This window comes from Haematobia irritans, chromosome 4 (assembly GCF_050003625.1).
Source record: "Haematobia irritans isolate KBUSLIRL chromosome 4, ASM5000362v1, whole genome shotgun sequence".
Lineage (NCBI taxonomy): Eukaryota > Metazoa > Arthropoda > Insecta > Diptera > Muscidae > Haematobia > Haematobia irritans.
In genome coordinates this window covers 146,502,012-146,526,769 of record NC_134400.1, presented here as the reverse complement: position 1 = coordinate 146,526,769, position 24,758 = coordinate 146,502,012, and the positions used below count along the sequence as shown (strand labels likewise).

At 31.3% G+C, this 24,758-nt stretch overlaps 1 protein-coding gene across 2 annotated transcripts in view; it reads left to right on the top strand.

Annotated features, from left to right (window-relative positions):
• form3 (FH2 domain-containing protein formin 3) overlaps positions 1 to 24,758 on the top strand; it is a 335,435-nt gene that overhangs the window by 73,119 nt on the left and 237,558 nt on the right. Inside the window, exon 2 of one of the 2 annotated variants that reach the window (XM_075307555.1) lies at positions 24,187 to 24,309. The exons of the other annotated variant lie outside the window; for it this stretch is intronic. The gene's annotated coding sequence lies outside the window, so the exon portion shown is untranslated. The remainder of the gene's footprint in view (positions 1 to 24,186; positions 24,310 to 24,758) is intronic. 2 annotated transcript variants of the gene reach the window in all.

The following is a 24,758-nucleotide window of genomic DNA, read 5'->3' as shown; positions in this document are numbered from 1 at the left end:
TAGAAAAAAAAAATTATAGTCCAAAGTACATTTGATTGTAGTATGAGAACGAGAAGTACACGCAAAAAAAAAACGTTTGGAAAACGTGTACCGGTAACGTTTTTTCTTTGTTAGAGTTTTTTGAATTTCTTGGAAATTTTTAAACTTTTATCACCAAAAAAAATTGTTTGTTACAATTTTTTTTATTTTTTCAATAAAAAAAAAAACAAGTATATACGGCCGTAAGTTCGGCCAGGCCGAAGCTTATGTACCCTCCACCATGGATTGCGTAGAAACTTCTACTGAAAACTGTCCTCCACAATCGAATTACTTGGGTTGCGGTAACACTTGCCGATGGAAAGGTATCTTAAAACTTCCTAACACCCTCTTCTAAATTACAAGGTAGTCCATACGTAGTATATATTAAACTAAACAAGTATAAACGGCCGTAAGTTCGGCCAGGCCGAATCTTATGTACCCTCCACCATGGATTGCATTGAAACTTGTACTAAAGACTGGCATCCACAATCGAATTACTTGGGTTGCGGTAACACTAACCGATGGCAATTGTAAGTTAGTCCATACGGAGTTGTAAGTTAGTCCATACGGAGTATATATTAAACAAAAAAGGTCGATTAAATACTATATAATTCAGTTTGACCAAATTTTCTATAGAAATAAAATTTTGACAAAATTTTCTATAGAAATAAAATTTTTACATAATTTTCTACAGAAATAAAATTTTGACAAAAATTTCTATAGTAATAAAATTTTGACAAAATTTTCTATAGACATAAAATTTTAACACGATTTTGTATCGAAATAAAATGTTGACAAAATTTTCTATAGTAATAAAATTTTGACACAATTTTCTATAGAAATAAAATTTTGCTAGATTATTTTTGGGGATCGGCTATATATAACTATAGACGGCTATGGACCAATTTTGGCATGGTAGTTAGCGGCCATATACTGCACAATGTACAAAATTTCACCACGTACCAAATCTTAACCGGATCCGATGAATTTTGGTCCTCTAAGAGCTCCGGAGGTCAAATCTGGGGATTGGTTTAAATGGGGGTTATATAATTAAGAGCGGCATGGACAAATTTTTGCATATACTAACACCACGTACCAAATTTCAACCGGATTGGGTGAATTTTGCTCTTACAAGGGGCTCCGGAGGTTAAATATGGGGATCGGTTTATATGGGGGCTATATATAATTATGGACTGATATGTACGGTCTTCTAAATTCATGCATGGTTGTTGGATACCATATACTAACATCACGTACCAAATTTCAACCGAATCCGATGAATTTTGCTCTTCCAAGGTGCTCCGGAGGTCAAATCTGGGGATCATTTTATATGGGGGCTATATATAATTATGGACCGATTTCGACCAATTTTTGCATAGTGGTTAGAGACCATATACTAACACCATGTACCAAATTTCAGCCGGATCATGTGAAATTTTCTTCTCTTAGAGGCTCCGCAAGTCAAATCTGGGGATCGGTTTATATGGGGGCTATATATAATTATGGACCGATGTGGACCAATTTTTGCACGGTTGTTGGAGACCATATACTAACACCATGTACCAAATTTCAGCCGGATAGGATGAAATTTGCTTCTCTTAGAGGCCTCGTAAGCCAAATCGGGGGATCGGTTTATATGGGGGCTATATATAATTATCAACCGATGTGGACCAATTTTTGCATGGTTGTTAGAGACCATATACTAACACCATGTACCAAATTTCAGCCGGATCGGATGAAATTTGCTTCTCTTAGAGGCCTCGCAAGCCAAATTTGGGGGTCCGTTTATATGGGGGCTATAAGTAAAAGTGGACCGATATGGCTCATTTGCAATACCATCCGACCTACATCAATAACAACTACTTGTGCCAAGTTTCAAGTCGATAGCTTGTTTCGTTCGGAAGTTAGCGTGATTTCAACAGACGGACGGACGGACGGACGGACATGCTCAGATCGACTCAGAATTTCACCACGACCCAGAATATATATACTTTATGGGGTCTTAGAGCGATATTTCGATGTGTTACAAACGGAATGACAAAGTTAATATACCCCCCATCCTATGGTGGAGGGTATAAAAAGACCGATTAAATACGTATATAATTAAGTTTAAAGTTTCTATAGAAATAAAATTTTGACAAAATAAAATTTTGACAACATTTTCTATAGAAGTAAAATTTGGAATAAATTTTCTATAGAAATAAAATTTGGAAAAAATTTTCTTAGGAATAAAATTTTGACAAAATTTTCTATAGAAATAAAATTTTGACAAAATTTTCAATAGAAATAAAATTTTTACAAAATTTTCTATAGAAATACAAATTTGGCAAAATTTTCTATAGAAATACAAATTTGGCAAAATTTTCTATAGAAATAACATTTTGACAATGTTTTCCATAAAAATAAAATTTTGGTAGATTATTTTTGGCTCGATATGGACCAATTTTTGTGTGATTGGGGATCGGCTATATGTAACTATAGACCGATATGGACCAATTTTGTCATGGATATTAGCGGCCTTATACTAACAACACGTTGCAAATTTCAACCGGATCGGATGAATTTTGCTCCTCCAAGAGGCTCCGGAGATCAAATCTGGGGAACGGTTTATGTGGGGGCTATATATAGTTATGGACCGATATGGACCAATTCTTGCGTGTTTGTTAGAGACCCCATTCTAACACCATGTTCCAAATTTCAACCGGATCGGATGAATTTTGCTCCTCCAAGAGGCTCCGGAGGACAAATCTGGGAATCGATTTATATGGGGCCTATATATAATTATGGACCGATGTGGACCAATTTTTGCATGGTTGTTGACCATATACAAACACCATGTACCAAATTTCAGGCGGATCGGATGAAATTTGCTTTTCTTAGAGGCTCCGCAAGCCAAATCGGGGGATCGGTTTATATGGGGGCTATATATATAGTTATGGACCGATGTGGACCAATTTTTGCATGGTTGTTAGAGACCATATACAAGCACCATGTACCAAATTTCAGCCGGATCGGATGAAATTTGGTTCTCTTAGAGGCTCCGCAAGCCAAATCGGGGGATCGGTTTATATGGGGGCTATATGTAATTATGGACCGATATGGACCAATTTTTGCATGGTTGTTAGAGACCATATACTAACACCATGTACTAAATTTCAGCCGGATCGGATGAAATTTGCTTCTCTTAGAGCGATCGCAAGCCAAATTTGAGGGTCCGTTTATATGGGGCTATATGTAATTATGGACCGATATGGACCAATTCTTGCGTGTTTGTTAGAGACCATATACTAACACCATGTACCAAATTTCAGCCGGATCGGATGAAATTTGCTTCTCTTAGAGGCCTCGCAAGCCAAATTTGGGGGTCCGTTGATATGGGGGCTATACGTAAAAGTGGACCGATATGGCCCATTTGCAATACCATCCGACCTACATCAATAACAACTACTTGTGCCAAGTTTCAAGTCGATAGCTTGTTTCGTTCGGAAGTTAGCGTGATTTCAACAGACGGACGGACGGACATGCTCAGATCGACTCAGAATTTCACCACGACCCAGAATATATATACTTTATGGGGTCTTAGAGCAGTATTTCGATGTGTTACAAACGGAATGACAAAGTTAATATACCCCCCATCCTATGGTGGAGGGTATAAAAAGACCGATTAAATACGTATATAATTAAGTTTAAAGTTTCTATAGAAATAAAATTTTGACAAAATAAAATTTTGACAACATTTTCTATAGAAGTAAAATTTGGAAAACATTTTCTATAGAAATAAAATTTGGAAAAAATTTTCTTAGGAATAAAATTTTGACAAAATTTTCTATAGAAATAAAATTTTGACAAAATTTTCTATAGAAATAAAATTTTTACAAAATTTTCAATAGAAATAAAATTTTTACAAAATTTTCTATAGAAATACAAATTTGGCAAAATTTTCTATAGAAATACAAATTTGGCAAAATTTTCTATAGAAATAACATTTTGACAATGTTTTCCATAAAAATAAAATTTTGGTAGATTATTTTTGGCTCGAGTGGCAACCATGAATATGAACCGATATGGACCAATTTTTGTGTGATTGGGGATCGGCTATATGTAACTATAGACCGATATGGACCAAGTTTGTCATGGATATTAGCGGCCTTATTCTAACAACACGTTGCAAATTTCAACCGGATCGGATGAATTTTGCTCCTCCAAGAGGCTCCGGAGATCAAATCTGGGGAACGGTTTATATGGGGGCTATATATAGTTATGGACCGATATGGACCAATTCTTGCGTGTTTGTTAGAGACCCCATTCTAACACCATGTTCCAAATTTCAACCGGATCGGATGAATTTTGCTCCTCCAAGAGGCTCCGGAGGACAAATCTGGGAATCGGTTTATATGGGGCCTATATATAATTATGGACCGATGTGGACCGATTTTTGCATGGTTGTTGACCATATACAAACACCATGTACCAAATTTCAGGCGGATCGGATGAAATTTGCTTTTCTTAGAGGCTCCGCAAGCCAAATCGGGGGATCGGTTTATATGGGTTTTATATATATAGTTATGGACCGATGTGGACCAATTTTTGCATGGTTGTTAGAGACCATATACAAGCACAATGTACCAAATTTCAGCCGGATCGGATGAAATTTGGTTCTCTTAGTGGCTCCGCAAGCCAAATCGGGGGATCGGTTTATATGGGGGCTATATGTAATTATGGACCGATATGGACCAATTTTTGCATGGTTGTTAGAGACCATATACTAACACCATGTACTAAATTTCAGCCGGATCGGATGAAATTTGCTTCTCTTAGAGCGATCGCAAGCCAAATTTGAGGGTCCGTTTATATGGGGGCTATATGTAATTATGGACCGATATGGACCAATTCTTGCGTGTTTGTTAGAGACCATATACTAACACCATATACCAAATTTCAGCCGGATCGGATGAAATTTGCTTCTCTTAGAGCGATCGCAAGCCAAATTTGGGGGTCCGTTTATATGGGGGCTATACGTAAAAGTAGACCGATATGGCCCATTTGCAATACCATCCGACCTACATCAATAGCAACTACTTGAGCCAAGTTTCAAGTCGATAGCTTGTTTCGTTCGGAAGTTAGCGTGATTTCAACAGACGGACGGACATGCTCAGATCGACTCACAATTTCACCACGACCCAGAATATATATACTTTATAGGGTCTTAGAGCAGTATTTCGATGTGTTACAAACGGAATGACAAAGTTAATATTCCCCCATCCTATGGTGGAGGGTATAAAAATATTTTTGAGCCAACAACACAGTGCATTTCGTTTATATCAAGCACTGTTCTTTTCTGACTTTAGGTCTATAATAAGACACATTTTACAGTTTCATAATAAAAATTTAATATAGGAGAATGTAATGTTGAACACCTTTTCGGAATCTTCCGAACATATCTGGAATCTATATGTAAAAAAAACACTTTGGTGTTCGGTCGAAGCAGGGATCGAACCCACATAAATTTTATTCTTTATATCCAAATTAGTCTCTGAAGGTCGTAAAACGGATTTTATTGAAATACAGGGTACTTGAAAATTTGTTGGTTCAAATGGGTTTCCCGGGTTCACAAATACACGACCACTGCTTTATAATGTTTGTTCACTTTTGAGAACAACTTATAATCTCGTAGAAATTATTATTTTTATTTTCTTCTTTTATGGTTCCACTTAGTTTTGTTAGTATCACCAATATCTCTGCACTAAAATGTTTCATGCTTTGACTTTTCCAATTGCATTCAAAGCCATAATATTTAGTTATAATGTCAGATATCAAAATTATTGCAAATCACTGACATTCAATCAATGTTGCCCTAGGATATGACAGCTGCAATTACATATCATGAATTTACGATTGCTTATAAATGCCTTTGGTATTTGGTATTATTTGGAATTCACAACACAATGCAGCAAGTATTTTCTAAAATTTTGGTATAGATTCTGAGCCAAAGAAGCGAGGAATTACACTTGTGATAAAACGTAATTCACTTTAAAATTTAAAAAAAATTAGACAAACGAAATTCCCCCTTGTTATAAAGCATTTTCTCTAGAAGCAAATAAACCCGGATTTATGACAAATGTGGCAACGACTGCCTCTAATCTTCTTCATTTGCTTTCAAAGAAAATATGTTTTTTTTTTCAAAAGAAAACTTCGGTTGTCTAAAATTTCGTTCCTCAGGAAAGAAAACTCTCTTTCAGTGTACACCGAAAGAATTCTCTTCGTTAATTTTACGAAGAATTCTTTGGTAATTATTCTTCATTAAAGCAACGAAAATCATTTTCATTCATTTTCGTAAATTTTACGAAGAACATTTAATGAATATACGAAACGTCTACAAAATATTCTACATTAACTTTTCTTCGTAAAAATTTCGTACTTTTAACGAAACTTTCTTCAAATTTCATGATTTTTGTGAAGAAGTTTTTACGAATTTATTTACGTAATATATTACGATACATTCTACGTTAAAATTTCTTCATAAAAAGTACGAAACATTTTCTTTAAAATAACAAAGAAATTTCATTGAAGTTGTAAAATTTGCGTTCGTGACATAAGATTGTCTTTGATAATGTGCTTGAGTGTATTCTTTTATTAAATTTTATAATGCATGTCTATGCTACTTCTCATTTGGGTGATAGCATGCTATGAATAAAAGTGAAGCAATGAAACTAAAAATTATTTAAAAACTTAAGATGTAAAGTAGTGGTGACGTTTTTCAAACTTGTTACTATTAGGGCTGTGGAGTCGGAGTCGGCGTCTTGGAGTCGCAGTCTGAAGATTTTGCTGATGCCGGAGTCCTAAAAATTTTGCTCGACTCCGACTCCTGATAAACTAAATTTTTTAAAACACTTCACATTTTTGTAACTAAACAAGTTTTTACGCAAATGAGTTTCCATTGCGTTATTCATTAGATCAATGTACGGTATGACTGTAAATGAAAAGCAACTTCCAGTTACGGAGATCATTTAATGCTTCCTAGCGGATGGGCTGAATCGATCCATTTTAATGCCCACCACCATTACAATTTATTTGAAATATTTCAATCGATTTTATTTTTTTTTAATTTTATTTTAAGATCATATACCTATATACATATGTCGAATAGTGAAAGAAATTTTTTTCAAAAAATTATTTCTATAGAAAATTTTGTCAAAATTTTATTTCTATAGAAAATTTTATCAAAATTTTATTTCTATAGACAAATTTTATCAAAATTTTATATCTAAAGAAAATTTTATCAAAATTTTATATGTAAAGAAAATTTTATCAAATTTTTATTTCTATAGAAAATTTAGTCAAAAATTTTTTTTTCTATAGAAAATTTTTTCAAAATTTTATTTCTATAAAAAGTTTTTTCAAAATATTTATTTCTATAGAAAATTTTGTCAAAATTTTATTTCTATAGAAAATTTTTTCAAAATTTTATTTCTAAAGAAAATTTTGTCAAAATTTTATTTCTATAGAAAATTTTGTCAAAATTTTATTTCTATAGAAAATTTTTATTTCTATAGAAAATTTTGTCAAAATTTGATTTCTATAGAAAATTTTGTTAAAATTTTATTTCTATAGAAAATTTTTTCAAAATTTTATTTCTAAAGAAAATTTTATCAACATTTTATTTCTATAGAAAATTTTATCAACATTTTATATCTAAAGAAAATTTTATCAAAATCTTATTTCTATAGAAAATTTTGTCAAAAATTTTTTTTTCTATAGAAAACTCTGTCAAAATTTTATTTCTATAGAAAGTTTTTTCATAATATGGACAGTTTTGTAAAAATGTTATTTCTATAGAAAGTTTTTTCCAAAATTTTTTTCTATAGAAAATTTTGTCAAAATTTTATTTCTATAGAAAATTTTGTAAAAATTTTATTTCTATAAAAAATTTTGTAAAAATTTTATTTCTATAGAAAATTTTGCAAACTTTTATTTCTATAGAAAATTTTACAAACTTTTATTTTTATAGAAAATTTTGCAAAATTTTATTTCTATTGATAATTTTTTCAAAAAATTATTTCTGTAGAAAATTTTGTCAAAATTTTATTTCTATAGAAAATTTTTTCAAAAAATTATTTCTATAGAAAATTTTTTCAAAAAATTATTTCTGTAGAAAATTTTGTCAAAATTTCATTTCTATAGAAAATTTTGTAAAAATTTTATTTCTATATAAAATTTTGTTAACTTTTTATTTCTATAGAAAATTTTGCAAACTTTTATTTCTATAGAAAATTTTATAAACTTTTATTTCTATAGAAAATTTTGCAAACTTTTATTTCTATAGAAAATTTTATAAACTTTTATTTCTATAGAAAATTTTGCAAACTTTTATATCTATTGATAATTTTCTCAAAATTTTATTTTGCAAACTTTTATTTCTATAGAAAATTTTGCAAAATGTTATTTCTATATAGAATATTGCAAAATTTTATATCTATTGAAAATTTTCTCAAAATTTTATTTCTATAGAAAATTTTGCAAAATTTTATTTCTATATAGAATATTGCAAAATTTTATTTCTATAGAAAATTTTGCAAAATTTTATTTCTATAACAAATTTGCAGAATTTTATTTCTATAGAAAATTTTGAAGAATTTTATTTCTATAGAAAATTTTGTTAAAAAAATATATAAAAAAAAATTTCAAAATTTTATTTTTACAGAAAATTTTCTCAAAATTTTATTTCTATATCAAATTTTCTCAAAATTTGAAGTATTTGAGATTTTATCGAAATGTAGATCTAAATACTAAGTTGTGCATAGTATATTATAGTCGGCCGTCCAATTCCAGGCTTTCTTTATTTGTTTTTTACTAAAATTGTGTTTCGTCCCATAACGTTAGATGTAAATTTTAAGTACATAGATTTTGTTCAAGTGTATACTATATTTTGTTTAAATCGGTTCAGGTTCAAATTCATGCATATGGGAGTATAAACCTTTATATAGCTCGCTTACCACTGCTCCACGTGGCCAACAAATGTATGTTTCTGTTAAATAATCTTATATTTGGGCTCGTGGGCGCTGCAAACTATGCTATATAAATGTAATTTATAACCATAATTGTCTACTGCTGACTATAACAGCTACGTAGCCCAGTGGATAGTGTGTTGGCTTACAAACTGCATGGCCCTCGGTTCGATTTTCCGTCCAGGCGAATGGTAACATTTAAAAAATTTATAAAATTGACTAATTTCTTCAACATTATTTGTATTACAGAAAAAGGTGCCAAGAACTAAAAAATTTCGTGGAAGTGAAAATTATGTGAGGGAATGAGCACAATCTTCTTTGGGGAAAATTCTTCCAAGCATATAATATTTTTGGGCTCAAAATGCTTCCAAACATAAAATATGATCACATAAAACAAACATATTAATGTTTCGGCAGTATCCAATAATATATGTGTTTATTTGGAACATATGTTGGAGAAGCGATTGTTTCTGAGGGTGTACTAGATTCTGAAGCAGTCGAACATCTTTAGGTAGGACTTGAAAAAGTGGAGAAGCAATTGTTTCTGAGGGTGTACTAGATTCTGAAGCAGTCGAACATCTTTAGGTAGGACTTGAAAAAGGATAAGAAAGCATAAAATTTCGAACAGAGATGAATAGATAGTAATATTTGAAAAAATAGGAAAATATCGGCGCCATGATGTCCACACCCTCAAAAAACAAAAATCGCCTCTGTAACATATAACCCAAATACATTTTGCTTCAAGCATATATATTTTCAGGATTGGTCCAAACAAAATATTGAATGTATTGTTCAAACATATTATGTTTCACCTTAGAGCATATACTGGTAGTAAAAAAATTTAATGAAATTTTCTTTGTGTGGATATATTTTTAAGGCGCCAATTGGTTACTTCCATTATTTTACTTGCAGCATACTTTCTAGGTATCTATTTCTAAACACATATATGTTTATAGGCTATTTCCAAATTAATATATGTTTGCATCTAAGCATATTATATTTACAAACATGTTATGTCCCAAACATAATATGTTCTAACATATTAACATATATGTCCCAAACATGTTAGGCTAGTTTATGAACATGCTTGCACTTAAAAATATTGTGTTAAAAATTTGAGTTCCAAAAATATAATTTTTACACCTAAACATATGAAAACCAGTCTTTTTCGTCCGTGCATGAGGTTAAATGAAATAATTAAACGAAAACATTCAAACTGGAGATGTGATTTGTTATTATTTCTAAAATAAAAGTATATGCAATAAGTTGTCATAAAAATTGGAAAAAAAGTTTTGATTTGTTTGTATAATATTTAAGGTTGTAAAAAATATTCACACTGTGCAAATAATTTTATTCGGCCTAATATAAGAATTATTTTCATTGTCCAATGTCCTCAATCCTTAAATTGTTTGCGACTTGTGATTGCACTTTTTTACCAGACTCTGTAGTTTCTTGTCTGAAAAGATGGAATACAACCACCTTACATTCAACATTACAACGAGTAGAATATGCAAAGTTCTTTGGAGAGAACTTCCCTGCTGTTCTACTTTTTTGTTCAGTAAAAAATTTGTGGCGCGTTTTGGAAAGACCAAATTACCCCCGCAAGTAATTTTGTTTCGCTTGGTACGTAGCACATGAACTTGTATCTTATAGTGTTCAAGATTTTTTACTTTTCGTTTTGTGTGTAAATGTAGATGAAATCCAATATCATATCTGTTGGATCGCATTTGTTTTGTGACATACAGAACTGAACAGAATCTGTTCACCTAAATTGTAAAAACGGTCTTTCAGAAAAAATACAAAAAAAAAAAAAACTAAAAGACACCATATTCAACCAAGCGGCAATAAACTAGCCAAGCACCAACACCATTAGCACCAATATCACTAGAAACAGAAGACATTACCAGCATCCACAGATACTGGAGGGGAGAAAAATGCATTACACAAAAGATTGCAAACTAATCCCTCAATCATTTTGTATAGAGGCATGCTGTTGGTGCCTGATACTCAGAAGCCAAAGTCCAACTATGTAATTACCACCATGCACATATTTATGACGTGAGATATGCTGGAAACTTTGTACAGTAAGTTGGTGTGAAAAATATTTTTTTTTTTATTTTTCACAAGTGATTAAAATAAATCAATATCAAAAACACTGTGCGATGTGGCGAGAAAGGACTACGTCATTTATTGAGCCCTATTCTTTAAAAGAGCTTTCCGGTTTATTTTATTCATTAGCGTAGCTAGACAATTTTCCTAGCAAAAAACTAATAGACTGAAGTTATAGTTTCAATTAATGCTTAATTTTATAAAAGTGAATAAAAAACAAGTATATACGGCCGTAAGTTCGGCCAGGCTGAATCTTATGTACCCTCCACCATGGATTGCGTAGAAACTTCTATGAAAGACTGTCATCCACAATCGAATTACTTGGGTTGCGGTAACACTTGCCGATGGCAAGGTATCTTCAAACTTCTTAATATCGTTTTCTAAATTGTGAGTTAGTCCATATTTGGTATATATTAGACAAGAAAGTCTACAAATAATTACGAATCCATATGGACTTTGCACGGTACGTAGAGAGAGCCAGAATTGAAAATTTCCTCCTCCAAGAGGCTCCAAAACCAAATCGCGGGATCAGTTTATATGGCGACTATTATGGACTGATATAGACCACTTTTGGCATGGTTGTTAAATATCATATACTACCACCACGTAACAAATTTACACCAGATCGGATGAATTTTGCTTCTCCAAAAGGCACCGGAGGTCAAATCTGGGCATCGGTTTGTTTATATGGGGGCTATACATATAATTATGGACCGATTTCGACCAATTTTTGCATGGGTGTTTGAGGCCATATTTTAACACCACGTACCAAATTTCAACTGAATCAGATGAATTTTGCTCTTCCAAGAGACTCCGGAGGTCAAATATGGTGATCGGTTTATATGGGGGCTATATATAATTATGGACCGATGTGGACCATTTTACGCATGGTCATTAGAGACCATATACTAACATCAGGTACCAAATTTCAGCCAGATCGAATGAAGTTAGCCTCTCTTAGAGGCTCGGCAAGCCAAATCTGGGGATCGATTTATATGGGGGCTATATATAATTATTGACCGATGTGGACCAATTTTTGCATGGTTGTTAGAGACCATATACTAACACCACGTAAAAAATTTCAACCGGATTGGATGAATTTTGCTCCTCTAAGAGGCTCCTGAAGTCAAATATGGGGAGCGGTTTATATGGGGGCTATATATAATTATAAACCGATATGGACCAATTTTTGCATGGTTGTTAGAGACCATATGCTTACACCATGTACCAGATTTCAGCCGGATCGGATGAAATTTGCTTCTCTTAGAGGATCCGCAAGCCAAATTTTGGGGTCCGTTTATATGGGGGCTATACGTAAAAGTGGACCGATATGGCTCATTTGCAATACCATCCGACTTACATCAATAATAACTACTTGTGCCAAGTTTCTAGTCGATAGCTTGTTTCGTTCGGAAGTTAGCGTGATTTCAACAGACGGACGGACGGACATGCTCAGATCGACTCAGAATTTCACCACGACCTAGAATATATATTCCTTATGGGAAACGGAATGACAAAGTTAATATACCCCCCCATCCTATGGTGGAGGGTATAAAAAAAAAAACAAGTATATACGGCCGTAAGTTCGGCCAGGCCCAAGCTCATGTACCCTCCACCATGGATTGCGTAGAAACTTCTACTGAAGACTGTCCTCCACAATCGAATTACTTGGGCTGCTGTAACACTTGCCGATGGCAAGGTATCTTAAAACTTCCTAACACCGTCTTCTAAATTGCAAGGTAGTCCATACGTAGTATATATTAAACTAAAAAAGGCCGATTGAATACGTATATAATTAAGTTTGACAAAATTTTGTATAGAAATAAAATTTTGGCAAAATTTTCTATCGAAATAAAATTTTGACAAAATTTTCTGTCAAAATAAAATGTTGACAAAAATTTCTATAGAAATAAAATTTTGACAAAATTTTCTATAGAAATAAAATTTTGACAAAATTTTCTATAGAAATAAAATTTTGACAACATTTTCTATAGAAATAAAAATTTGACAAAATTTTCTATAGAAATACAGTTTGACAAAATTTTCTCTAGGAACACATTTTGAAAAAATTTTCTATAGAAATAAAATTTGGACAAAATTTTCTATAGAAATAAAATTTGACAAAATTTTCTATAGAAATAAAATTTTAACAAAACTTTCTATAGAAATAAAATTTTCACAAAATCTTCTATAGAAATAAAATTTTCACAAAATCTTCTATAGAAATAAAATTTTAACAAAATTTTCTATAGAAATAAAATTTTGACAAAATTTTCTATAGAAATAAAATTTTGACAAAATTTTCTATAGAAATAAAATTTGACAAAATTTTCTATAGGAATAAAATTTCGACAAATTTTGGTGGATTATTTTTGGCTCGAGTGGCAACCGTGATTATGAACCCATATGGACCAATTTTTGTGTGATTGGGGTATAGCCGATCTCCAATCACACAACTGTAGACCGATATGGACCAAATTTGGCATGGTTATTAGCGGCCACATATTTACTAAAACCACGGTGCAAATTTCAACCGGATCGGATGAATTTTGTTTCTCCAAGAGACTCCGGAGATCAAATCTGGAGAACGGTTTATAGGGGGGCTATTATAATTATGGACCGATATGGACCAATTCGTGTCCATATCGTGTTTGTTAGAGACCACATACTAACACCACGTTGCAAATTTCAATCGGATCGGATAAATTTTGCTCCTGCAAGAGGCTCGGGAGGTCAAATCTGGGGATTGGTTTATTTGGGGCTTTATATAATTATGGACCGATATGGACCAATTTTGGCATGGTTGTTAGAGATCATATACTAATACCATGTACCAAATTTCAACCGGATCGGATGAAATTTGCTTCTCTTGGAGGGTCCGCAAACCAAATATCGGGATCGGTTTATATGGGGGCTATATATAATTATTGACCTATATGAACCAATTTTGGCATGGTTGTTAGAGACCATATACAAACACCCCGTACCAAATTTCATCCGGATCGGATGAATTTTGCTCCTCTAAGAGGCTCTGGATGTCAAATCTGGGTATCGGTTTATATGGGGGCTATATATAATTATGGACCTATATGGACCAATTTTTGCACGGTTATTAGAGACCATATACTTACACCATGTACCAAATTTCAGCCAGATCGAATGAAATATGCTACTCTTTTAGGCTCCGCAAGCCAAAACCGTTTATATGGGGGCTATACGTAAAAGTGGACCGATATGGTCCATTTGCAATACCATCTGACCTACATCAATACCAACTACTTGTGCCATGTTTGAAGTCGATAGTTAGCGTTCGGAAGTTAGCGTGATTTCAACAGACGGATGGACGGACGGACGGACACGCTTAGGTCGACTCAGAATTTCACCACGACCCAGAATATATATATATATATATATATATATATATATATATATATATATATATATATATATATATATATATATATATATATATATATATATATATATATATATATATATATATATATATATATATATATATATATATATATATATATATATATATATATATATATATACTTTATGGGGTCTTAGAGCAATATTTCGATTTGTTACAAACGGAATGACAAAGTTAATATACCCATCCTATGGTGGAGGGTATTATATATAATTAGACTTCATCATAGCTAGACAATTAGTTTATAAAAAAGCAACTAAAAGTAGTTCCACATTTGTTCCCACAAAAAAATTTTTGGTGTTGTTCTAAAGGCACAACTTTAAAACCACTTCCAAAAATGTCCTCACAAAGAAGTTAATTTAACTTCGCAAGAAGTTTCTTTAATTCAGTTTTTTTAGAACGCGTTTTTTTTGGTATTTTTAATGGGTAATTTTTTAATAGGTTAAAAAAGAGTAAGAGTTTAAAAAATGGTACAAATTGTTCAAATTTTGCCCCAAAAAAATGCTAAATCCATTCTAGAAAATTTTAATATTTTGATAATATTTGAAAATATTCGGTGTCATATTAATTTTTGAAAATAAGCGTTATAATGCTTTAAAAATCATAAAAAATGTTTATTCGGAAAATATTACAAAATTTTTTTTTATTCATTTTATAATAAAGAAACTTACAATTTAGAAGACAATGTTAAGAAATAAAATTATATATTGCCGTCGGCAAATGCTACCACAACGAAAAGTCGTAATTAAGTTTTCAAATTCTGGGGGGGGGGCTACAATTTTTCGGGGGGACCTCCCCAGAAGCCTTCCTCTGCTTATGATTTTAATGAATATATTTTACTTTTAGAGTCTAGAAATTGTAACATACAATTGTGTTACCTTCAAGGTAATCCTGCCATCCTGAAATTTTGACAAAATTTTCTATTGAAATAAAATGTTGACAAAATTTTCTATAGAAATAAAATTTTGACAACATTATCTATAGAAATAAAATTTTGACAAAATTTTCTATCGAAATAAAATTTTGATAAAATTTTCTATCGAAATAAAATTTTGACAAAAATTTCTATAGAAATAAATTTTTGACAAAAATTTCTATAGACATAAATTTTTTACAAAATTTTCTATAGAAATAAAATTTTGATAAAAATTTCTATAGAAATACAATTTTAAAATTTTTCGGGGGGGACCTCCCCAGAAGCCTTCCTCTGCTTATGATTTTAATGTTTGATTGATATTGTCATAATGGCTTAATGATTCTGAATATATTTTACTTTTAGAGTCTAGAAATTGTAACATACAATTGTGTTACCTTCAAGGTAATCCTGCCATCCTGAAATGTTGACAAAATTTTCTATTGAAATAAAATGTTGACAAAATTTTCTATAGAAATAAAATTTTGACAACATTATCTATAGAAATAAAATTGTGACAAAATTTTCTATCGAAATAAAATTTTGATAAAATATTCTATCGAAATAAAATTTTGACAAAAATTTCTATAGAAATAAATTTTTGACAAAAATTTCTATCGAAATAAAATTTTGATAAAATATTCTATCGAAATAAAATTTTGACAAAAATTTCTATAGAAATAAATTTTTGACAAAAATTTCTATAGACATAAATTTTTGACAAAATTTTCTATAGAAATAAAATTTTGATAAAAATTTCTATAGAAATACAATTTTGACAAAATATCCAAAGAAATAAAGTTATGACACAATATTCTATATAAATAAAATTTTAACAACATTTTCTATCGAAATACAATATTGACAAAACTTTCTACAAAAATAAAATTTTGACAAAAAATTTTATTAGAAATAAAATTTTGACAAAAAATTTTATTAGAAATAAAATTGTTACAAAATATTCTGTAGAAATAAAATTGTTACAAAATTTTCTATAGAAATAAAATTATGACACAATATTCTACATAAATAAAATGTTGACATAATTTTCTATAGAAATAAAATTTTGACAAATTTTTCTACAGAAATAAAATTATGAAACGATATTGTATATAAATAAAATTTTGACACAATTTTCTATAGAAATAAAAATTTTGACAAATTTTTCTATAGAAATAAAATTTTGACAAAATTTTCTATATAAATAAAATTTTGGCACAATTTTCTATAGAAATAAAATTTTGACAAAATTTTCTATAGAAATAAAATTTTGACAAAATTTTCTATAGAAATAAAATTATGATACAATATTCTATATAAATAAAATTTTGACACAATTTTCTATAGAAATAAAATTTTGACAAAATTTTCTATAGAAATAAAATTATGATACAATATTCTATATAAATAAAATTTTGATAAAATTTTCTATCGAAATAAAATTTTGACAAAATTTTCTATAGAAATAAAATTGTAACAAAATTTTCAATAGAAATAAAATTTTGACAAAATTTTCTATAGAAATAAAATGTTGACAAAATTTTCTACAGAAATAAAATGTTTACAACATTTTCTGTGGAAATAAAATTTTGACAAAATATTCTATAGAAATATAATTTTGACAAAATTTTCTATAGAAATAAAATTTTGACAAAATTTTCTATCGAAATAAAATTTTGATAAAATTTTCTATAGAAATAAAATTTTGACAAATTTTTCTAAAGAAATAAAATTTTGACAAAATTTTCTATAGAAATAAGACTTCAGCAAAATTTTCTATACAAATTCAATTTTGACAAAATTCACTATAGAAATAAAATTTTGACAAAAATTTTTGTAGAAGTAAATTTTGACAAAATTTTCTATAGAAATAAAATTTTGATAAAATTTCCTATAGAAAAAAAATCTCAAAATTTTGGTATGTTATTTTGGGCTCCAGTGGTAACCGTAGTCCCAGTCCCAGATCTGGGACATATGGAAGTAACCAGTCACTTTAACATGGATTTGTCATTGATGGTTTAAACTTACACTAAAGGCCATGACTTGTACTAATTTCGAATTGTAAACCCTCATAAAAAATCGCTTCTGTAACATATACTCCCAAACATATTTTGCTTCAAGCATATACATTTTTGGATATTGCCCAAACATTTATATGTTTGATCTCTTCCAATATATAATATGTTTGAAAGCATATTGGTCTAAACAATATATATTTGGGTAGTCTAAGTTCCAAACATTTTGTATTTTTGCATCCAAATTCAATTATGTTGTCTTCCAAAAAACAATATGTTATTTTGTGAACATATAATATGTTTGGAAGCATTTTGCACCCAAAAATATTATATGCTTAAAAAAATTCTCCCAAACAATATTGTGCTCAAAATTTTATTTATTTATTTATATATTTACAATCATAATGAATTATGAAAATAAACAGATAATATAGGTGCTAACAACATAGGTTTTCGACCTGAATGCTCAAAATTTTGTTTCTGCCTAATTGTATATTCCCCCACATCTTTCTCACTTCCACGACATTTTTTAGTTCTTAGCACCTTTTTCTGTAATACAAACATTGTAGAAGAAATTATTCAATTTTTTTATTTTAATTTTACCTTTTGCCGGACGGGGATTCGAACAGCGGACCACACAGTTTGTAAGGATCAAGGAAGTAGCTGATCAATTGCCCAAGGAAAAATAAAATGTTAATTTTGTAATAACAAGCAACAACCACCAACTTAATTCAATATCGCTCCCTGTTAAATAGCGCTCCAAGCTACTAAACACATATATGTTTATAGGCTATTTCTAAATTAATATATGTTTGCATCCAAGCATATTATATTTACAAACATTTTATGTCCCAAACATAATATGTTCTAACATATTAACATATATGTCCCAAACATGTTATGCTAGTTTATGAACATTATATGCTTGCACTCAAAAATATTGTGTTTAAAAATTTGTGTTCCAAACATATAATGTTTATAGCCAAACATATGAAAAACAGTCTTTTTCATCCGTGTACGTTCTGGGAGTTTACCCCATGGACAGGTCCTCATGAACCAGTCTGGGACAAACTTTTAAGAACCTGTTTCACTTCTCACTTGGTTTAGGTCTAAAACTGCATCTACTATTAAATTCTTTTGAGAACGAATATTGATTTCGTTGGAGGTGTTTGTTTCAAGGTATTCTAATTCCAATTCAATGTAGGGGATTAATGAATACATGACATTTGTTGCGCATAGTAAAGAACATAAAGATGTCGTCATCGCTTCAAGTCCCAATACCAATAAAGCACACAGTGCCAATAATTAATAATGAAACACAATGACGTAGTTTTAAATTCCTGATAATTTTGTGGTCATCGCATTCACATCCTACGCAAAACGCTCATATCTTTTATCGACCAGGCGGCGGACCGCGACTGCATTATAATTATTTCAACTCGCGACTGCATAGAGTATGTAAAGAGATACCAGATAGGTGACAACCGCCAATGTAAAGCCATATCGAATATTAAAGCATGGATTTGTTAATGAATATTATAGATTGTAGAAGTTAATGAATGGATCGAATCGAATGTTTATGAATGAAAACGGGTCTTTTTTTTAAAGCAAAATAGATGAATGAAAATTGTAAAGTCACATCAATTTTGGGCAATAGGCGGTGTAAACGTTTATTCATAGCCAATCAATATGAGATTCATTCTTATACTGAAAGAGTATGGCATACAACTCGCTTAATTAATGAAATTTAAATGTATTTGGATAATATCTGGTTTTAGCACTCATATGATCAAAACTCAAAACAATATTTCCAATGTAGTAAATTCCTCCCACTTACACACATGTCTTACAACATTGGTGTAAATGGATAAATTTATGTAATATTATTTACATAAAATAATAAAATTTTATTTAGTTATTGATTGCAAAAGAGATTAAAAGTTCATACACGCAAAGAAATACACATCGATACACAATATATCCGGCACACCTATTTGTGGACCTAAAAAACCTCGGTCTATATGGGGGCTATACCAAAACATGGACCGAAGCAAACCTCTTTATGGCCCCTTCGGGAAATGGATCAACTACAGGATCGGTAAAGGTATAGTCCCTGGTGTGTATGGACCCAGTTCTGGCCAAAACGTATGGAAGGTATCGGTCACTTTAACATGGGTTGGTCATTGACGGGGTAAATTTCTACTTTAGGACACGTCTTGGACTCATTCCAAAGGACACGTCCTGGGACAATTTAGTAGGAGCATTCCATAGACAGGAACCAGTCCCGTACAAACTCTTAGAAATCTGTTTCATTTTGGACAACCGAATCGCATCCGAAATAAAAAAAACTTTTGAAATGTGTTGAACAATAGGTTAATTTGATCATTTTATTTCACTAAATGTGTAGATCCAATAAGATTTTAATATCAAGCGAGTACGGAAATCAATAAGTTATGACTATTTAAAAATTGCAACTAACTGGAGCACCGGTACCAGTTCTATGATAGGTCGTCAGTGGCAATTTGCACCAATTTCCCGTAGGTGCCTTAAATACTTCTAGGTTTCCAATTTGAGGTTTCTAGAATCCCAAGAAGTAAAATCGGAAGATCGGTCTATATGGAGGCTATACCAAAACATGGACCAATAGGCACCATTTTCGGCACACCTCTTTAGGATCCTTAAACACTTCTAGATTTCCAATTTCAGGTAAATCGGATAAAAACTACGGATTCTCTAAGCCCAAGACCCCAAATGGGGAGTTCGGTTCCTATGAGGACTACATCACAACCGATGGACCGATATAGGCCATTTTCGACTTTGACCTGCTTTCAAACAAAAAACTAGTCTGTGCCAAATTTTAAGACGACAGCGCAATTATTGAAGACTGTAGCGTGATTACAACAGACAAACGGACGGATATGATTATATCGTCTTAGAATTTCTCCCTGGTCAAGAGTATATATACTTTATGTAGTCGGAAATCGATATTTCGATGTGTTACAAACGGAATGACTAACTTATTATATCCCCATCACCATTCTTTGGTGGTGGGTATAAAGCTACCAACAACTATGGGGTTATTGAGAGGCGGATTCGAGAAACATTTTTTCACGTTCGGGATCGGTCAATTAACCGCGTAGATCGTGCAATTGAACACCTTTGCACAATTTTTGTGGGGTTATTTTGATAGACAAGCCCGCTTCAATTGAGCCACTGGAAGACAATATTGAAACTTTTATTTGTGAGATACCCGCCGAAATGTGGAAAAGAGAAAGCCAAACTTGGACTAAGCGAATGGATCATTTGAGGCGCAGTCGCAGTCACAATTTCCATGAAGTAATCTTCAAACAGTAAATTATATCAACAGTACTATATATTCAAATAAATATTTCGCAATTGTTTCTGAATTGTACACTTAAAAAAATGTGAACCTCTATTGCACAAAAACCAATTTAACTATATTTTAGTTCATGGAATTATTATGATTGGAGAAAGCTTCCTTTACTCAAAAAAAAAAAAATTTTTGCGCGCGTTAGTTAAATTACTGGAGCCACCATGAAGCAATGGTTAGCATGACCGCCTTGCATACACAAGGTCGTGGGTTCGATTCCTGCTTCGACCGAACACCAAAACATTTTTCAGCGGTGGATTATGCCACCTCAGTAATGCTGGTGACATTTCTGATGGTTTCAAAGCTTCTCTAAGTGGTTTCACTGCAATGTGGAACGCCGTTCGGACTCGGCTATAAAAAGGAGGTCCCTTGTCATTTAGCTTAACATGGAATCGGGTAGCACTCAGTGATAAGTTCACCAATGTGGTATCACAATGGACTGAATAGTCTAAGTGAGCCTGATACATCGGGCTGCCTTAAATTAAAAAAAAATATACCCAAATGAAGCATAAAGATTTACTAAATTCGTACTTCTGATAAAATAGTTCATTATTTTTTTCATACCCCCCATCATGGGAGGGGGGGGGGGTATATTAACTTTGTCATTCCGTTTGTAACACATCGAAATATTGCTCTAAGACCCCATAAAGTATATATATTCTGGGTCGTGGTGAAATTCTGAGTCGATCTAAGCATGTCCGTCCGTCTGTTGAAATCACGCTAACTTCCGAACAAAACAAGCTATCGACTTGAAACTTGGCACAAGTAGTTGTTATTCATATAGGTCGGATGGTATTGCAAATGGACTATATCGGTCCACTTTTACGTATAGCCCCCATATAAAGGGGCCCTCAGATTTGGTTTGCGGAGCCTCAAAGAGAAGCAAATTTCATCCGATCCGGCTGAAATTTGGTACATGGTGTAAGTATACGGTCTCTAACAACCATGTACAAATTGGTCCACATCGGTCCATAATTATATATAGCCCCATATAAACCGATCCCCAAATTTGGCGTGCGGAGCCTCTAAGAGAAGAAAATTTCATCCGATCCGGCTGAAATTTGGTACATGGTGTAAGTATATGGTCTCTAACAACTATGCAAAAATTGGTCCACATCGGTCCACAAATATATATAGCCCCCATATAAACCGATCCCCAGATTTGGCTTGCGGAGCCTCTAAGAGAAGCAAATTTCTTCCGATCCGCCTGAAATTTGGTACATGATGTTGGTATATGGTATCTAACATCCATGCGAAAATTGGTCCACATCGGTTCACAATTATATATAGCCCCCATATAAACCGATCCCCAGATTTGGCTTGCGGAGCCTCTAAGAGAAGCATATTTCATACGATCCGGTTGAAATTTGGAACATGGTGTTAGTATATGATCTGTAACAACAGTGCCAGAATTGGTCCCTATTGGTCCATAATTATATATAGCCCCCGTATAAGCCGTTCTCCAGATTTGACCTCCGGAGCCTCTTGGAGGAGCAAAATTCATCCGATCCGGTTCAAATTTGGAACGTGGTGTTAGTATATGGCCGCTAACAACCATTCCAAAATTGGTCCATATTGGCCTATAGTTATGTATAGCCGATCTCCAATTACACAAAAATTGGTCCATATCGGTTCATAATCATGGTTGCCACTCGAGCCAAAAATAATCTACCAAAATTTTATTTCTATAGAAAATTTTGTCAAAATTTTATTTCTATAGAAAATTTGTTAAAATTTTATTCGGTTCATAATCTGGTTGCCACTTGAGCCAAAAATAGTCTACCAAAATATTATTTCCATAGAAAATTTTGTCAAAACTTTATTTCTATAGAAAATTTTGCTAAAATTTTATTTCTATAGAAAATTTTGTCAAAATTTTATTTCTATAGAAAATTTTGTCAAAATTTTATTTCTGCAGAAAATTTTGTCAAAAGTTTATTTCTATAGAAAATTTTATTTCTATAGAAAATTTTGTTAAAATTTTATTTGAATAGAAAATTTTGTCAAAATTTTATTTCTACAGAAAATTTTGTCAATATTTTATGTCTATCGAAAATTTTGTCAAAATTTTATTGCTATAGAAAATTTTGTCAAAATTGTATTTCTATAAAAAATTTGTCAGAATTGTATTTCTATAGAAAATTGTGTCAAAATTTTATTTCTATAGAAAATTTGTCAAAATTTTATTTCTATAGAAAATTTTGTCAAAATTTTATTTCTATAGAAAATTTTGTCAAAATTTTATTTCTATAGAAAATTTTGTCAAATTTTTATTTCTACAGAAATTTTGTCAAAATTTTATTTCTATAGAAAATTTTGTCAAAATTATATTTCTATAGAAAATTTTGTTAAAATTTTATTTCAATAGAAAATTTTGTCAAAATTTTATTTCTATAGAAAATTTTGTCAAAATTGTATTTCTATAGAAAATTTTGTCAAAATTTTATTTCTATAGAAAATTTTGTGAACATTTTATGTCTATAGAAAATTTTGTCAAACTGAATTATATACGTATTTGATCGATCTTTTTTGATTTAATATATACCACGTTTGGACTTACATACAATTTAGAAGAAGGTGTTACAATTTAGAAGAAGGTGTTACAATTTAGAAGAAGGTGTTAGGAGGTTTTAAGATACCTTGCCATCGACAAGCGTTACCGCAACTTAAGTAATTCGATTGTGGATGGCAGTGTTTATAAGAAGTTTCTACGCAATCCATGGTGGAGGGTACATAAACTTCGGTCTGTCCGAACTTACGGCCGTATATACTTGTTTTAATTGTAAGTTTTACCACAAATACGCCCATCTTGAACTTCGCGTGGCACTATATACATTTTTGCGATTTTTCCTTCAAACTACAAAATTTTCTTCAACAAGTGAAAAATATTAATTATGTATATTTTTTTTTTTTTTGGAATTTGTTGAAAAATATTTACTTATTATAAAATCGTTCAGATAAAATTTTCTAAAATTAACAAAAACTTTTCTTAATGGTGGGTTCACTGGTTTTTAAGTGTATGCATTTTTTAAAATTTTCCTATAGCTCTTAAAAAAATCACCCTTTTTTAACTAATGTGTCCCAAATATTTTATGCTAGCATTGCAACATTATATTTTTTGCAAATTGTTTTATTACGGCATTAGTTTTCAATTCATAAGCTTTGAGTTACATAGTCCTTATTAAGTATAGCTATGAGTGATGAAATCGAAATTTTTCCATGATGACCTTCATATTTTTTTATAATGTCGATCTTTTTCATACTCACTGTTCATTTTTTGTATCACTTCTATTTTGCAGATATTTTTGAAAAAAATACAGCAGTATATCTCGACCTAGTCAAAGATACGAAACGGAAATAAAAATAGAACAAAAAAAAAAAACGATAAGAAACCATAAGTAAATAAAATTTGGGGGCGTAAGGTAAGTAAATAAGTACTTGCTATTTGCAGATAATAAAATTAATTAGTTTTTATTAATGATTTGTTGGTCGATAAATGCCGCACTGGAAACAAATAGAAAATAAAAGTTCATTGCTCTGATTAATGTTGGTGGTTGGTGATCTTAACACATTAGACAAAAACCCCCCAACCCTCCCTCACACAGACTTTAATCGTGCGAATGGCCACAAAATCTCCAAATGACCTTAACTTTGAATTGTCAATAGAAATAAAAAAAATCACAATGGGTCATTGAAGTATTATATTGATACACGTCCCTCTTTGAATCCAATAGATCTAAATGTGGTAATGGTCTGGCGGTGTTTAAAGTTGAATGAAACTTTGGAAATTCATTGAATAGAAGAAGCCAAGAAAACAGCATTCTCTCATTACCAAAACTTATGAAACGGGGGAGTATTTTGAGTATGGGAA